The following is a 16,338-nucleotide window of genomic DNA, read 5'->3' on the forward strand; positions in this document are numbered from 1 at the left end:
CCTGCCAGACATCATGACCCCTAAAATAATACTGCCAGACACTGTTTCCTCTGTTTGTCAGAATCCCAACCTAGTACTCCCCCCAGACCCATTTTTCTCCTGCAGACCGCTAAGGGCTTCTTTATACTGTGGACATTTTGTCGGTAGAATGTCTGCTTGCTGCAGGCGCCACCGAAGCCATTGGCAGTAGGACTGCACGGATGTGCGCCATCTCTATAGATGATAAAGCAGTCTGGTGAAATTCCACCAGCAGAATGGACGTCCACCCAAAGAACAAACATGTTTGTTTATGTTCATTCTGCTGGAGGAATTCCACTGTGGTGATTCCACAGTATGCACAGAGCAGCAGAATCCGCCAGAGGAATGTCCTCAATGTGGATGGGCCTTAAGTCCCCCTAGGTCCTCTTCCAGACCCATCTTTTCTCTCCTCCTTCAGATTCCTCCAGACTCCTCTGCCCCCCTGACCCCTAAGTCCTCATCAAGACTAATCTGCCCCCCAAGACCCCTGCATCATCCTTCTTTACACTTTTCTGTCCCCTCCCCGACCCCTTTATCCCTTTCTGCCCTAATACCCTCACCCCCAAGACAACCCTTGAATGTTGTTACCCTCACAGGTAACAACATTCTTCTTTACTCTTCTGCCCCCCAGATCCCTTTATCCCCTTCTGCCCCCCCCCAGACCCCTGCATCATTCTTACTTTTATGCCCCCCCAGACCCCTTTATCCCCTTCCAACCCTAAACCAACACCACTGCCCCCCCAAGACCCTAGCATCATTTTTACTTTTATCCCCCCCCAGACCCCTTCATCCCCTTCTAACCCTAACACCACCACTCCCCCCCCCCCCCAAGACCACTGCATCATTCTTACTTTCAGTTGTATGGCACTGGGCGCAGATGGCTGGCCCCATGGACAGCACGATCCCGCTTCTTCTCTGTCGCAGGTCCCTCGCTGCTCCACTGCTCTGGCCTCTTCTTGTCAGGCCTGGCCAGAGCAGATGATGCAGACAGCGCTAATAGGAGAAGCACGGCCGGGCAGGGAGCAGGCCTGAACCGGCTGGAGGTCCCGATGACTGACTGCCATGGTCTGGATATGGACCGCGGTCCGCCAGTTGAGTACTGCTGGTGTAGGCAGTGTGCGGGACTTTTGGAAGAACATTTTTTTCATAACACATATTGATACATTTTACATAGACATTTCCATGACATTGGATGGATCTTACATGCTCCTATTCATTCAATTGATTGAGACCTTAGCCAAATGGTTGGCAAGGGTTCTGTCCATAAGCTTGCTGTCTGTATCCAATAATGATCAGCAGACTGTACATGCTCTTGACTAGAAGACAGACTTTAACTGTGGATCAGCACAAGGTTCTGCAAATAAAACATTTACTGTATGAAGAATTACTTTTTATGTATAACTAATTTTATTTGAAAATGACCTGAATGTAGTCACTAGCTTACTATGTTTGGGCCACTGAAATCAACGGGGCCTGTGCCTGTCAATGCACAGATAAGTTGGCCTCTCGTTTTAATATTTTTACCATGTCACAGAGGGCTGAAAGGTGATGTGAACATGGCCAAACCAGTAATTGGTGAGGACCTGCTGTGCCACCCAACTGGTTTGGCTTTGGGCCAAGTAATCTGGGATTAGTCTTGTTGTGGGTGGTGGCCAAGAAACACCTGTGTGAAGCACTTAGGGATCAGGCGGAGACCAGTTTAGGTACAGGCAGAGTTCACATGCATACAGCACAGGTTTGTAGTCTGGAAACAAATTTTGGATGCACATGTCAGTTCTTTAGGAGGCCAGAACAATGCACATGTGCACCCTTAGGGTGGCACTTAAGATGAGAGCAGGAGAGCCCTACTGGACTACATACAACAGATAATCCAAGGGAGGAACCGCACACCAATGAGGACACACTGGCAAACAGTTGCCTATTCATGGAATAGTGCTGCAGACTGTATGGTCAAGATAGCTGAACAATACATACTGTTGGCCACAAAAATCCTCTTTTCTAAGGAGCTTTCCTGCCACACCCACCATATTACCATTGGACACTTGTCTGCTCCTGCATTCTTTCCTTTGCTGAGAGGTTTCCTTTTTTTGATTGGTCACCTGCCATTTTGCATTTGAGAGACAGCTCTGTAGAGATTCTAGTGTGTTTTTACTTTAAACATGTATACAGAACTGTACTGTATGATAGATTATGGTGGCTGGCATCAGGGCAAAGAACCACCAAAAAGGATGTAAGTATGGACATAGGCCATAGTGGGACTTGAACATAAAGTTTGTTGCAGTTTTTTATTCTTTTTTTATTTTGAAATCAAAATATACAGCACTATTTCCCACGGCTGTGTTAGCAAAGCACTCAAAACCTGTCTAGAGGAAAAATTGAGTTGCCCATAACAACCAATCAGATCGCTTCTTTCATTTTTCAGAGGCCTTTTAAAAAAATGGAAGAAGCAATCTGGTTGCTATAGGCAACTCAGCAACTTTTCCTCTGAACAGGTTTTGATAAATCTCCCTCCCCCATAGGGTTGCACTGTGAACTATAAGTGGCCACAATCATGACCCAACAGTCCCAAATCCATCTCGGTCTATTGGATTGCATTATGACCCTGTTGCTTTGCCTAACAATGATGCATATGAGACATGTAGCCCCATCCTAAGACAAAAAAAAAAAAAGTCTGTATGAATGTTGGATAAGGCTGCATTCAAATCTCGTTTTTTTACATATGGGTGCCGGATCCGGCTGGGGGGAGGGGAAAACAGGGCGCTCCCGTACCCCAGCCGGATCAGCCCGTGACTCAATTTACTTAAATGAGCTGACCGGAGTCAAACGGTGCCTCCGGTCAGCTCAATTTTGACCCGTATCCGGTTTTGGACCGGACCTGAACTGCAGTTTACTACGGTTTTAGGTCGGGTCAGGAAACCGCATACGGGTCAAAACTGAGCTGACTGGAGTCACCGTTTGACTCCGGTCGTCTCATTAAAGTAAATCGAGTCACGGGCTGATCCGGCTGGGTGTACGGGAGAGCCCCGTTTTCCCCTTCCCCCAGCCGGATCCTGCGCCCGTATGTAAAAACGAGATGTGTTAGAGGGCAGTGGTCTTCAAACTGCGGACCTCCAGATGTTTCAAAACTACAACTCCCAGCATGCCCGGACAGCCGATGGCTGTCCGGGCATGCTGGGAGTTGTAGTTTTGCAACATCTGGAGGTCTGCAGGTTGAAGACCACTGATATAGGGGGAGATGTATCAAAACCTGTGGAGAGGCAAAGTTGCCCATAGCAACCAATCAGATTGCTTCTTTCATTCTTAACAAGGCCTGTGAAAAATGAAAGAAGCGATCTGATTGGTTACTATGGGCAACTTTGCCTCTCCACAGGTTTTGATAAATCTCCCCCATAAGGTACGAGGTTACAGCTTAGTGAAACCAGCAATAAATGTGTCTTAATAAAGTCACTTGTGAGATAAGTTGTTGGTATCCAGTCCTGTAAAGTTATAAGTACCTTGCTGTTCTATTAAATTAAACACCGGTACAGTGACCTTAGGAATCACAATTGAAAACAGGTATATTATTCTTTACTCCTGACAAGTACATATACCAATAAGCGTATTGCAATGCTATATTAGGGTACGTTCACACGTGCAGATTTTCGCAGCGTATTTAGCTGCAGATCCGCTGGTGAAGGCCCGGTTCTATGCTGCCTTTACATGTGCCTGCTGGTAGCGTCAATTCGCCGCTGCCAGCAGACACAGTGCAGCGATGTGCGCGGCGTACTCGCGCATTCCCGGCCGCTCTCCCTGCTCTGAACTAGGCAGAGAGCTCCCGCGATGTGCAAGTATACTGTGACTCGCACATCGCAGTGTGTCTGCTGGTAGCGGCGTATTGCCACTACGAGCAGGCACATGTAAAGCCAACATAGAGCGGGCCTTCACCAGTGGATTTACAGCGTAAAATAGGCTGTAAATCCTCGCGTGTGAATGTACCCATAAAGTGGCAGGGGACTCACCAGTATCCTAAATAGTGCAACTGTCCTAGGAGCGCTCCTGATCTTGAATGAGACTGCTGAGTTTGTTACCTGTAATTGTTAAGGCCTCAGATCACCTGGTCTATTGGCACATGCTCCATAATGCTTGACACACACAATGCATTTATTTTGTAGGTTTATATTGCTGATGGGAGATTAAGGAAAAAACATTGGGAAAACCATATGTGCTTCATCCCGGCTCACGACTGTTTACTAATGGACTTATTTACAGGACAGGCAAAATAACCACGGCGCAAAATGAATTCTGATAGAAACGCATGCAGTTTTTCACAGCATTTTTTTCCCTGACCGTCAACACAATAAAAGTGCAAAAAGAAATGTACCTTGTGACCCCATGTGCCGAATCTGCTGCTTTTTGTTGTACTACAGACATGCTGACTCACTATTCTTTGTAGCTGTAATACTTAAAGGGGTACTACGCCCCTAGACATCTTATCTCCTATCCAAAGGACAGGGGATAAGATGTCTGATCGCTGGGGTCCCGTCCCTGGTGCTGATCTCCCTGCTACACCCGGCATTTGTTTAGGGTGTCGGATGCAGTGCCGGAGGCTTGTGAAGTCACGGCCATGCCCCCTCAATGCAAGTCTATGGGAGGGGGCATGACGGATGTCACGCCCCGCCCATAGATTTGCATTGAGGGGCGTGGCCGTGAAATCACGAGCGGGGCGTGACCGTGACATCACGAGCCTTCGTAACGCATCGCCATTCATCTGGCTCACAGCGAAGTTCACTCCGTGCATCGGATGTCTGGGGTGCCGCAGCCGAGATCTGACATCATATCCCCTTTCCTTTGGGTAGGGGATAAGATGTATAGGGGCGGAGTAGCCCTTTAACTATTATTGTATGCTTCTTTAAATATGAATAAAAAACAAAAGTCGACTGTATCTTAAAAGGAACCTGTTATGTTTCATGCTGTAGCATTTCAGAGAAATGACAGTTGTTGTACCAAACAGGAACATGGCACTAAGTCACTGTGGCAGTCGCAGCCATCTTCTCCTGCCACCGCCAAGAGATCTTTCCTCATGCACATCATTCAAGCTCAGCGGAGATGCCACTGGGGACCATCCCAATCTGAGAGTAGGGTCACACATGCCGTATTTTACTGCTTATTTACCGCTGCGTATTTTCCTACCCATTGAATTCAATGGGTAGCAAAATACGCAGCTGGTTTTGCTACCCATTGTTTTCAATGGGTAGGAAAATATGCAGCAACAAATATGCAGGGCCCATTCTCATGGCAGAATTTCTGGGCAGAATCTGGTCAGAAGTTCAGTTGGAGCAGCCTTTCATTGTTTTCTATGGGATACTACTGCACTGTGCACACAGCAGAATTTCTTCAGCAGAAACATCTGCCGTGGAAATTCAAACAAGTGTGTTCCATGCTGGGAGTAATAGTACTACCTAAAAAAATGTAAGAAATAACGCTGCATGTGTAATTGTCTGATTTATTTAAATAAAATGGGAATGATCCCGCACAGGGAACGGAATAAAAAATTAATAAAAATAATGTTCCTATCACATATGTGCAATCAAAAAATCCCACAGACTCCAAAATTGAAATGGTACTGATAAAAAAAAAAAATAATGATGAGGGCGCGTACGTCATGGACAATTCCGGTCCCCGCCGGATGAGGATCAGACCGGGATGCCTGCTGAAATCATTCAGCAGGCATCCAGTGCAAACGCCCAGGGGGGTCATTAGACCCCCCCATGTCAGCGATCGCAAAAAACGCAAGCAAATTCACACTTATGAATCGCTGCGATTCCGGTGATGCGGGTCACTGGTGACCCGCTAACCCGGAGATACAAGGTGATCGGGAGTGTAGGATACACCCCCTATCACCTCCTGTATCTATGGGGAGGTGGCGATTTTGTCACCCCCCCCAGGATCGCTGCTATTGGCTGGACGATTGTCCAGCCAATAGCAGCCGGCAGGGGAGGGGTTAACCGCATCCTCCTGCACCTCCCGTGGCTGGCTGGGTTCAGTCAGCGGTCAGAGCTGCTGGAGGAAGACCGGGACCCCCCCTCTACTGAGATAGGAGCCCCCACAGAAGTAAAGAAGCCCCCCATAGATCAGGGAAAGAATACAATCCAGGGAAAGGTAGGGTAAAAAGTAAAATAAAAGTAAAAAAAAAAAAATTTCCCCCGCCGACCCCTAATAGGTCCCCAAGGGTCCGCCGCAATTTTTCAGTGTGACCCGGGCCCTATTAGGGGTTCAGGGCGCTGCATTTGGCCCCCCATTTTTTTTTTGGGGCCGCAACGCTTTCCCCCCCCCATACAGTTTATAGTTACACCAATCACACACATTACATACTCCCCCCCCCCCAACTTTTATACCAGCATCCCTCTCTTCACATCCTTTGCCGCCAGATCGACGTCCGCTTGTGGGACCGTGCGGAAAAACCAGAGAGGCCTCCCTCTAAATTTGATCCAGACACCTATTCCCAAGGGTGAGTCCTGTGCCCTTGCCCATGAAAACCTGTTGTTGGTCAAGTATAAGGATAAGAGGGATGTCCTTATGCTGACCACTATTCATGGCAACGGCAGCTCACCTGTCCCTTTGCGAGCTACCACAACACCGGTCCTCAAGTCTGATTGTATTCTGGACTACAATCGGTATATGGCCATGCGCAAAACACAGGTATGGTACAAAAAATTTGCGGTCTACATGGTACAGATTGCCATGTACCCTTTTGTACTGTCCCAGCACTCTGGCAATACAGGGACATTCCTCCAGTTCCAAGAATTCCTAAAGGTCCTGATTTTTGGCGACCGGGAAAGAGCAGGCCAGACTTCCCAAGGAACTGGAGTTATAGGTGCCAGGATCGTCCCAGGCCAACACTTTCCAGGTGAAGTCCCCCACACTGGAAAGAAGGGACGAACCCAGAAAAGATGCAGAGTGTGTTACAAGAGGGGGATACGGAAGTATACCACCACTCAGTGTGACACTTGCCCCGACCATCCGGGCCTCTGCATTAAGGATTGCTTCAGGGAGTATCAAACTTCAATGGAGTACTAAATTTTCCCTTCTCATTTTAATTTTCCATAATTTGACCCCAATGTACCAAGTCCAGAGTACATTCCAAGTTTCAACCCCATAAACCACTAAATTGCCCAAAATAATGTTTCATCTGAAAAAAAATGGGTAATGGGTCACTGAGTCACTATCATCGGGGACTTTTTATGTTGCCTCAAATGCGCAGCGCTCTCTCTCCACCTGAGCGGGGTGCGCATTTGAGGCAACAAGTTAGGCACGACCCCACACATCACATTCCCAGAATGATGATTCAGAGCACAGGGTTTGGGGTGGGCATATTTTTTAGTTTTGGCTATGCTCAGGGGAGCATCATTTATAATTTTAGGTCCCACTGTACCCTATTTATTTACCCCATGTAATGCCCTTTAATGGGGGGGTCCCACTGTTCTGGCTCCATAGGAGAAATACAAAGCTCAAGGACCCTGACTGATCTCCGGCACCTCTGAGACCGGTGTGCACGCTGTTTACGTCAAGATATGAGGTATGTCCTTACTCCAAAGAAATGTATTTACACATTTACAATGACATTTTATCCTTTTATCACTTGTGAAAATGAAAAATCTGGGGTAACCCCAGCATTTTAGTGTAAAAAAAAAAACAAATTTTTCATTTTCACATCCCACTTCATGAATATTTATCAAACACCTGCGGGGTGTTAAGGCTCACTGTACCCCTTGTTACGTTCCTTGAGGGGTGTAGTTTCTAAAATAGTATGCCATGTGTTTTTTTTTCTGTCCTGGCACCATAGGGGCTTCCTAAATGCGATATGCCCCCCATTTCAGCAAAATTTGCAAATGTGACTCCTTCTCTTCTGAGCATTGTAGTGCGCCCGCAGTGCATTTGACGTCCACACATGGGGTATTTCCATACTCAGAAAAGTTGGGGTTACACATTTTGGGGGGCATTTCTCTTATTACTCCTTGTAAAAATGTAAAATTTTGGGAAAAAACAGCATTTTAGTGGAAAATAAGAATAAAAAAATCATTTACACATCCAAAGTCATCAAACACCTGTGGGGTGTTAAGGCTCACTGTACCACTTGTTATGTTCCTTGAGGGGTGTAGTTTCCAAAATAGTATGCCATGTGTTTTTTTTTTTTTTTTTTGCTGTCCTGGCACCATAGGGACTTACTAAATGGGACATGCCCCCAAAAAAACATTTCAGCAAAATTTACTTTGCAAAAGCCAAATGTGACTCCTTCTCTTCTGAGCATTGTAGTACGCCAACAGAGCACTTGGCGGGCACATATGAGGTATTTCCATACTCAGAAGAGATGGGGTTACAAATTTTGGGGATCATTTTCTCCTATTACCCCTTGTAAAAATGTAAAATTTGGGGGAAAACCAGCATTTTAGTGAAAAAAAATTATAATAATTTACACATCCAACTTTAACGAAAAGTCGTCAAACACCTGTGGGGTGTTAACGCTCACTGTACCTCTTGTTATGTTCCTTGAGGGGTGTAGTTTCCAAAATAGTATGCCATGTGTTTTTCTTTTTTGCTGTCCTGGCACCATAGGGACTTCCTAAATGGGACATGCCCCCAAAAAAACATTTCAGCAAAATTTACTTTGCAAAAGCCAAATGTGACTCCTTCTCTTCTGAGCATTGTAGTATGCCAACAGAGCACTTGACGTGCACATATGAGGAATTTCCATACTCAGAAGAGATGGGGTAACAAATTTTGGGGGGCATTCTTTCCTATTAACCCTTGTAAAAATTAAAAATTTGGGGGAAAACTAGCATTTTAGTGAAAAAATTATAAAAATCATTTACACATCCAACTTTAACAAAAAGTTGTGAAACACCTGTGTTAAGACTCACTGAACCCCTAATTATGTGCCTTGAGGGGTCTAGTTTCCAAAATAGTATGCCATGTGTTTTTTTTTGCTGTTCTGGCACCATAGGGGCTTCCTAAATGTGCCCCCCAAAAACTATTTCAGAAAAACTCACTCTCCAAAATCCCACTGTTGCTCATTCCCTTCTAAGCCCTCTACTGCACCCGCCAAACACTTGACATACACATATGAGGTATTTCCTTACTCAAGAGAAATTGGGTTACACATTTTAGGAAGATTTCTCTCCTTTTACCCCTTGTAAAAATTCAAAAACTGGGTCTACAAGAACATGCCAGTTTAAAAAATGAAGATTTTGAATTTTCTCCTTCACTTTGCTGCTATTCCTGTGAAACACCTAAAGGGTTAACAAACCTTTTGAATGTCATTTTGAATACTTTGAGGGGTGCAGTTTTTATAATGGGGTCATGTATGGGGTATTTCTAATATGAAGACCCTTCAAATCCACTTCAAAACAGAACTGGTCCCTGAAAAATTTTTATTTTGAAAATTTTGTGAAACATTGGAAAATTGCTGCTGAACTTTGAAGCCCTCTGATGTCTTCCAAAAGTAAAAACATGTCAACTTTATGATGCAAAATAAAGTAGACATATTGTATATGTGAATCAATTTATAATTTATTTGGAATATTCATTTTCCTTATAAGCAGAGAGCTTCAAAGTAAAAAAAAAATGCTAAATTTTAAATTTTTTCATCAAATTTTGGAATTTTTCACCAAGAAATAATGCAAGTATCGACAAAATTTTACACTTACATAAAGTAGAATATGTCACGAAAAAACATTCTCGGAATCAGAATGAAAGATAAAAGCATCCCAGAGTTATTAATGTTTAAAGTGACAGTGGTCAGATGTGCAAAAAAATGGCCGTGTCCTACACTGAAAATTGGCTGGGTACTTAGGGGGTTAATGTTGCTGAAATGCTGTATTTCTATTAATTTCACCTTTTTTTGTCTGTTTCAGGTCAGGGTCACATGGGGGGCATCCGCAGCATATTTCATGCTGCAGATGCGCTGACGGCTGTCACAGATGGACTGCAGAGCAGGGGCTGTGGCCAGGTAGCTCTGTGTGTCCGCTCGTAGTGGTGGATTTCTGCGGTGGTAAATCTGTCACTATGAGCAGACACACAGACCTACCCTCCGCAGCTGGCAGCTCGCTCTGCAGTCCCTTTGTAAATGGCGTCGACACATCCGCATCTTAAAATATGCTGTAGGTGCACCTAGTGTGACCCTGCCCTCATAGAGCATTTTATGACAAAAGGAAGAGTGTCTGTAAAAAGTAAAATTTGTTTCACAAAAAACAAGCCCTCATATGGCTCTGTCATGGTCTGATAAAAAGGATGTGGCAGTGGGCAGAGGTCCTGTGTGAAATAACACAGGTCGTAAAGAGGTTCTGTGAAGGGAACAGGATAGTGGATTGGGGTTAAATCACGTTTTAACTCTGATTGCATTGTTTAGTTTGTAACTTTTAAGAAACTTTCACCTTGTGTGAAAATAACCTCTAAAGCTTTTATGCCTTTTTTGAGAATTTAAACAACTTACATTATTGTTGTACCCGTGAGGCTGTTTCTACTAAGTTTTTTTGTCCTGCGTTTTTTGGTTTGAAAACATGCCTGAAAAAATGGCAGTCCAATTTCCTGCATCTGGCATTTTTTCTGGCGTTCTTTCATTTGTGTGGAAATTTCACCTTGGCAGTTTTTTTTTGTTACCCAAAATTTTTGGGTACCAAAAAAAAAAAAGGATGCAGTAGTGATGGAACATTTTTTATTTAACAAAATGTAGATATTTTATAACAAAATTTTTATAAATTTTTAACAAAGTGTGTGTTTCACTTTTTTCTCTCAATTTTTTTTTACATTTTTAGGTAGTACTACTACTCCCAGCATGGAACAGATGGTTCCATGATGGGAGTAGTAGTACCTGTACTAATAGACATATCTCCCGGGGTGTCAGTCATGACACCTGATGTGATCGTCCATAATATAGCAGAGATGCGGAACGGCTCTATACACCGCTCATTCATATTTTCCGCCCAGAGTGGTGATTGGCCGGATGGTTGCAGCCAATCACAGCTCTCAGAGGGAAATATGAATGAGTGAGTGGCCGGACGGAGTATAGTGCAGAGATGCGGAGTGCAGGAGAAAGCCGCTCCATATCTCTGCAATAGACAGGACGATCAACGGTGTCAGTAGTGATACCCACTGTGATCTGTTATTACCTGCAGATACTACTACACCCAACATGGAGCACACTCTGCTCCCCGCTGGGAGCTGTAGTACCTGCATTAATAAACAGATTGCAGCGAGTGTAATTTCTGACACCTGTTGCGATCTGTCTATTAATGCAGGTACTACAGCTCCCAACATGGAGCAGAGTGTGCTCCATGTTGGGAGTAGTAGTACCTGCAGTTAAGGAAAGATCACAGTGGATGTCACTCTTGACACCCGCTGTGAACCTCCTGTATAATGTATAGATGCGGCCAGCCGCTCTTCTATGGTCCCCTGCACTGACTTATTTATATTCACTTATTCATATTTCCCACAGAGAGCTGTGATTGGCCAGATGGTTCCATCCAATCACAGCTCTCTGTGGGAAATATGAATAGCTGTATATATACGTCAGTGCAGGGGACCAAAGAAGAGCGGCCAGCCGCATCTATGCATTATACAAGAGGATCGCAATGGGCGATCTGTCTATTAGTACAGGTACTATTACTCCCATCATGGAACAGTGTGTTCCATGCTGGGAGCAGTAGTACTACATAAAAAAATGTAAAAAAATAAAGAAAAAAAGTGAAAAACACACACACATACTACATTTTTATTATTGTCAGCTACATTTTTAGGTCCCCGTCCGCTCACACAAATTGATCCCTTTTTAAAAATGTCTAAAAATTTTGTTATAAAAAGATACATTTCATTAGATACAATTTTTTCCTTCACTACTGTATCTTTTTTTTTTTTTTTTTTTTAATGGTACCCTATGAAATTTTATTAAAAAAGGTATCTCCAGCTTTGGGAGTATTAGTTCCTCTAGATCCGCTGGTCTATCTTCTTCACCTTTCTTACCCTGTCCTGGCTAAGAAACCTTTTAAGCTATTTATGCATATGGTGTTGGCTGCTAAAACCCTTATTACTAGGTGTTGGAAGAAACCTCTTCCTCCCTCGGAGTCTGACCTACTCTCTCTGATCCGTGAGATGCGGTCATTGGAGTTCCTTACGGCCTCCTTGAATAACAATATCCCTTCATTCCTATTGGTCTGGGAGGCCTGTGATTGCTTCTCCGATAGACAGCCGCCTTGACTTTTTCCTCTTTCTCCCTTCTTTTTCCTTCTTTTCCTCCCTTCCTTTTCCTCCCTTCCCTCTTCCCTTTTGTGTCTGTCTTTTGTGTTGTCTGTCTGTTAACTCCATTCCATCCCCCTTCCTTGTTTTTGGATTACCAAGCCTTTTCAGTTATGTCAACTGGCGGTGGATTATTTGATTACCCTGACTACTTTCTAGTTATTGATTGCTGGGCGTTTGTTTCATGGCTGCCTACGGGCTTGATCTAATGCCTGCCTGCCTGTTTAAGCTTCATGTCTTGTGGATTGATTTGGGGCCTTGGCCTCTGCAATGTTCTTTTTGTGTTATATTCTTGTCTAGATTGAAACACATGTAAAATCTTTAATAAAAATTACAGTTCAGTTTAAAAAAAATAAAAAAAAGGTATCTCCATCACTTTTTTGGATCCCTAAAGTCCAAAAAAGAATAAAAACCGCCTCAAAAATGCCAAAGTTAAAACCCACATATCGTTTTTCTTGGCGCTTTTTCACTCCCATAGACTTCTATGGGAGAGAAATGCCACGATTTTGACAATAAAAAATTGCCAGTGGCCAAGGAGCTGAAAAATGCCACAAAGAGTGAAAAAAAACGGCAAAAGGATTAAAAAAAAAAAAAAAAACGCCAATGTGAACAACGCCAAGTGGAATAAGAATTTTGGGATTTCTCATTGATTTACAGCTAACATCTAGCTGCGGCGTTTTTTGGCCGAAAAAATGCCATGCGGCAGAATTGGCATTTCCCCCCCCCCCCAAAAAAAAAAAGTAGAAACTTAGCCTTAGCCTGAAAGGGAAAAGACAGTTCAGTAAACTTGTTTATTTGGATTACACCATTCTTCACATGTCTACTTTTAAAGGGAAACCAGCATGTGGTAAGAAAGATATTGGGGGAGATTTGTCAACACCTGTGTAGAGGAAGAGTGGTCCAGTCACCCATAGCAACCAATCAGATTGCTTCTTTCATTTTTCAGAGTCCTTTTTAAAAAAAAGAAAGAAGCAATCTGATTGGTTGCTATGGGCAACTGCTCCACTGTTGCTCTACACAGGTTTCGATAAATCTTTCCCCATAACACTAGGCATTTTGTGCACCATTGCACATCTATATTCTAGTTTCTAAATTTAACATTAAAAGACTAATTTTTATATAAGACCCCCACTGTGTTTAGAGGGTAACTGATGTGTTTAGCTAGTCCTGTGTATCATTTTATTATTCTGTTAGATCCACAGAATGACTAAGTATGAGAATGTATTCCTAGATGACTAAAGAGCAGGCGATAATTGCTTTCCGGGCCGATGACTATTACACGCATATCACTCATTCATTCTTGGTAAACTACTATGTTCTGCTGGAATATAGCAATGAGCACCCCTCCCCCTACTCCATCGTTTACAGGCAGCTCACTCAGTACTGTTATCAGTAACATTGTATGACATGCCTACTGTTTATTTTTCCTTTGTGATTGCTTTATATATTTGTATTTATTGCCCATTGACCTGTGCACAGATATAAAGATGGCTGCCTGCACTGTAAAGGTTGCACTTGTCATGTTCAATGAAAATATTACAATGAAGCTTACTGACCTGTTTATCTATGGAACGGCGTAAATAGCAGTTCCTTGGGCCAGGAAAACGGAGACATATATTCTCAGAAATCATCTGTTGAGTGCAAGAGATGACCCCTTTAATAATGTGATATATATTGGAGAACCAAAGTGAAGGTGCAGTTGGCTTATTGCTTCATTCATAATTCCTAATGCTTATATAAATGCATGAAAAGTGACGTATAAACACTCAAACTAGTGAAGATGGCACATGTTAAAGACCTCATAATCTTTTTTAAATAGGGTGCATATATATATATATATATATATATATATATATATATACAGTGAGCATCATTATCTGCTTATCTGATAGTTTGCCATAATAGTTTGATGTTGAGAATGTTGTCTTCATTCATAAACATACTGAAGCCTTAGCAACCAACTGTTTATTGACTCGAAACCAGTAATCTTGTTGTCTTTGGGGTCACTTTGATTTTATTTTTCTCCTTCTATATATGAGGTTTATATATTTTAGACATTAGACTTAGATTAGGACCTGAAATCCCTTTTGGAAGGGGTAAATTGTTGGTAAATTGAAAGTTCTGCTGCATAGGCCACGAAAATCGTGTAAGCAACTATTTACTTATTGTAATAGTTACGGTATACTTATTATAACTATTATATACTTATTATAATACAGTACTTATTTTTCTATGGCAGTCTCAATGGGGGAGATTAATTAATACCTGTGCAGAGTAAAATTGCCCAGTTGCCTATAACAACCAATGAGATTTCTTCTTTCATTTTTAACAAGACCTCTGCAAAATGAAAGAAGCGATCTGATTGGTTGCTATGGGCAACTGGGCAACTTTTACTCTGCACAAGTATTAATAAATCTCCCCCATTGAGACTGCCATAGAAAAATGCATTGATTGATTGAGCTTGGCATGCCAAATATCACTTTGATAATATGGCACCCACTCAGGGCCTTATTGCCCACCCTACAGTCATCAGAATGGATTCGTTTTCTGTACTGTATTACATGATGCCTAAAGAAAAGTTACTTTAATAAATTGGGGTTTAGCCTTATCAGAAGCAATTTATGACTGGTCACAGAAAGCAGTACAACATGTTAAAGATTTTATCAAAAGCAAAGTAGAAAAATAGATGGCATCCTTGTCTTTAGGTCTATTTAAACTTAATCTTTATTATATCCATTAAAAAGGAGGCAGGTTGGGCAGAATAACTACCATGAGCCATTCAGGTGACAGCTGTTTCACGTCAAGTAGACTCGAAATGACCATCGCCTGAATGTCTTGTGGAATGTTTCCTTTTTAATGGATCTAATAAAGATGAATTAAAAAAAAAAAATAAAGACAAGGGTAAGTGCCATCCATTTTTTCCACTTTTGCTTTGTATATATTGGTTACTTGTGTCACATTTAAGCACCACCCACTCGATTTAGCTTTCTGCATGCTTAACATTTCGCCAGTGCTACAACATACCAGTTGCATTGTTTTTTCTATCTGTTGCTGAGCTTCTGAATGGTTAAATATTTTGTATTCTGTTTTATTAGTGCATCAATGTATATCTGTATAAGCATGTATTCTGAAACATAAATACCGTACAATAGATCCTAGATTAATGTATTAATGTATGTGTTTATGTATGTGAGTAATTTTTCATCTGCAAACTCTTAATCCAGATGTTTCTGTTTCGTGCATGGCCCCATAACCTTTAAATGATGGTGACCGGTAGCCTGTAGCCATGTTTCCTGTTATAGGAAGATATTGTTCATGGCTTATAAATATTAAACAGAGCAAGAACATTTGAAGTACTGAGCAGATCATGCATTGATTTTTTTCATCCTGATCCTGTTAACTCACTTGTGTATGACTCTTATGTCTTTATTTCATTGATAAAACAAGGTTGGATTCCTTGTTACTGTGTTTTTTTTTTGTTTTTTTTGTGTGTGTTTTTAATCCTATATATAGCAAGTAGGGATGCTAAAAGAGCTCCCACCCTGAGGCTGTGTCACTATGAGCTCACCCTCCTAGAGACTTCCACCCAGTTTGATAAAGAAGCGAATGCAATGCATATCCTTTATGGCCATCTTGTAAATACCTCTGTTTAAAGGGACTTTGGGTGATCAGAGTCCTATAATTTAGTTCTGTAATGCTGTCATTGTATGGATATATATATAACCATTTTGTTCACGTTGAGAGGTTGTACATCTGTGTAAACCTAATCTTTTCCATAGCTGAGGGTTTGTTACAATGTATTCAGTCTAAGCAATGTTATATCAGAAAATTACATAATAATTCTTTATCTAGTCCTTAAAGGGGTTGCCGAGGAATAGAAAAACAACTAATTTCTTTAAAAAAAAAACAGCACCACACCTGTCCTTAGGTTGTATGTGGTTTCACAGCTCAGTTCCACTGAAATGAATGGAGCCAAGTTGTAATACCAGATGTTTTCCGCCGGAGTACCCTTTTAATGTGTCAGTCACGAGGTTTCAAAATAATTTGTTGTGT

General features: G+C 42.3%; 1 protein-coding gene across 3 annotated transcripts in view; it reads left to right on the forward strand.

The window, feature by feature from the left end:
* STAMBPL1 (STAM binding protein like 1) overlaps positions 1–16,338 on the forward strand; it is a 100,690-nt gene that overhangs the window by 24,986 nt on the left and 59,366 nt on the right. Inside the window, exon 1 of one of the 3 annotated variants that reach the window (XM_056530093.1) lies at positions 14,731–14,834. The exons of the other annotated variants lie outside the window; for them this stretch is intronic. The gene's annotated coding sequence lies outside the window, so the exon portion shown is untranslated. Of the gene's footprint in view, positions 1–14,730; positions 14,835–16,338 lie in introns of those variants that run through there. 3 annotated transcript variants of the gene reach the window in all.

This window comes from Hyla sarda, chromosome 7 (assembly GCF_029499605.1).
Source record: "Hyla sarda isolate aHylSar1 chromosome 7, aHylSar1.hap1, whole genome shotgun sequence".
Classification (NCBI taxonomy): domain Eukaryota; kingdom Metazoa; phylum Chordata; class Amphibia; order Anura; family Hylidae; genus Hyla; species Hyla sarda.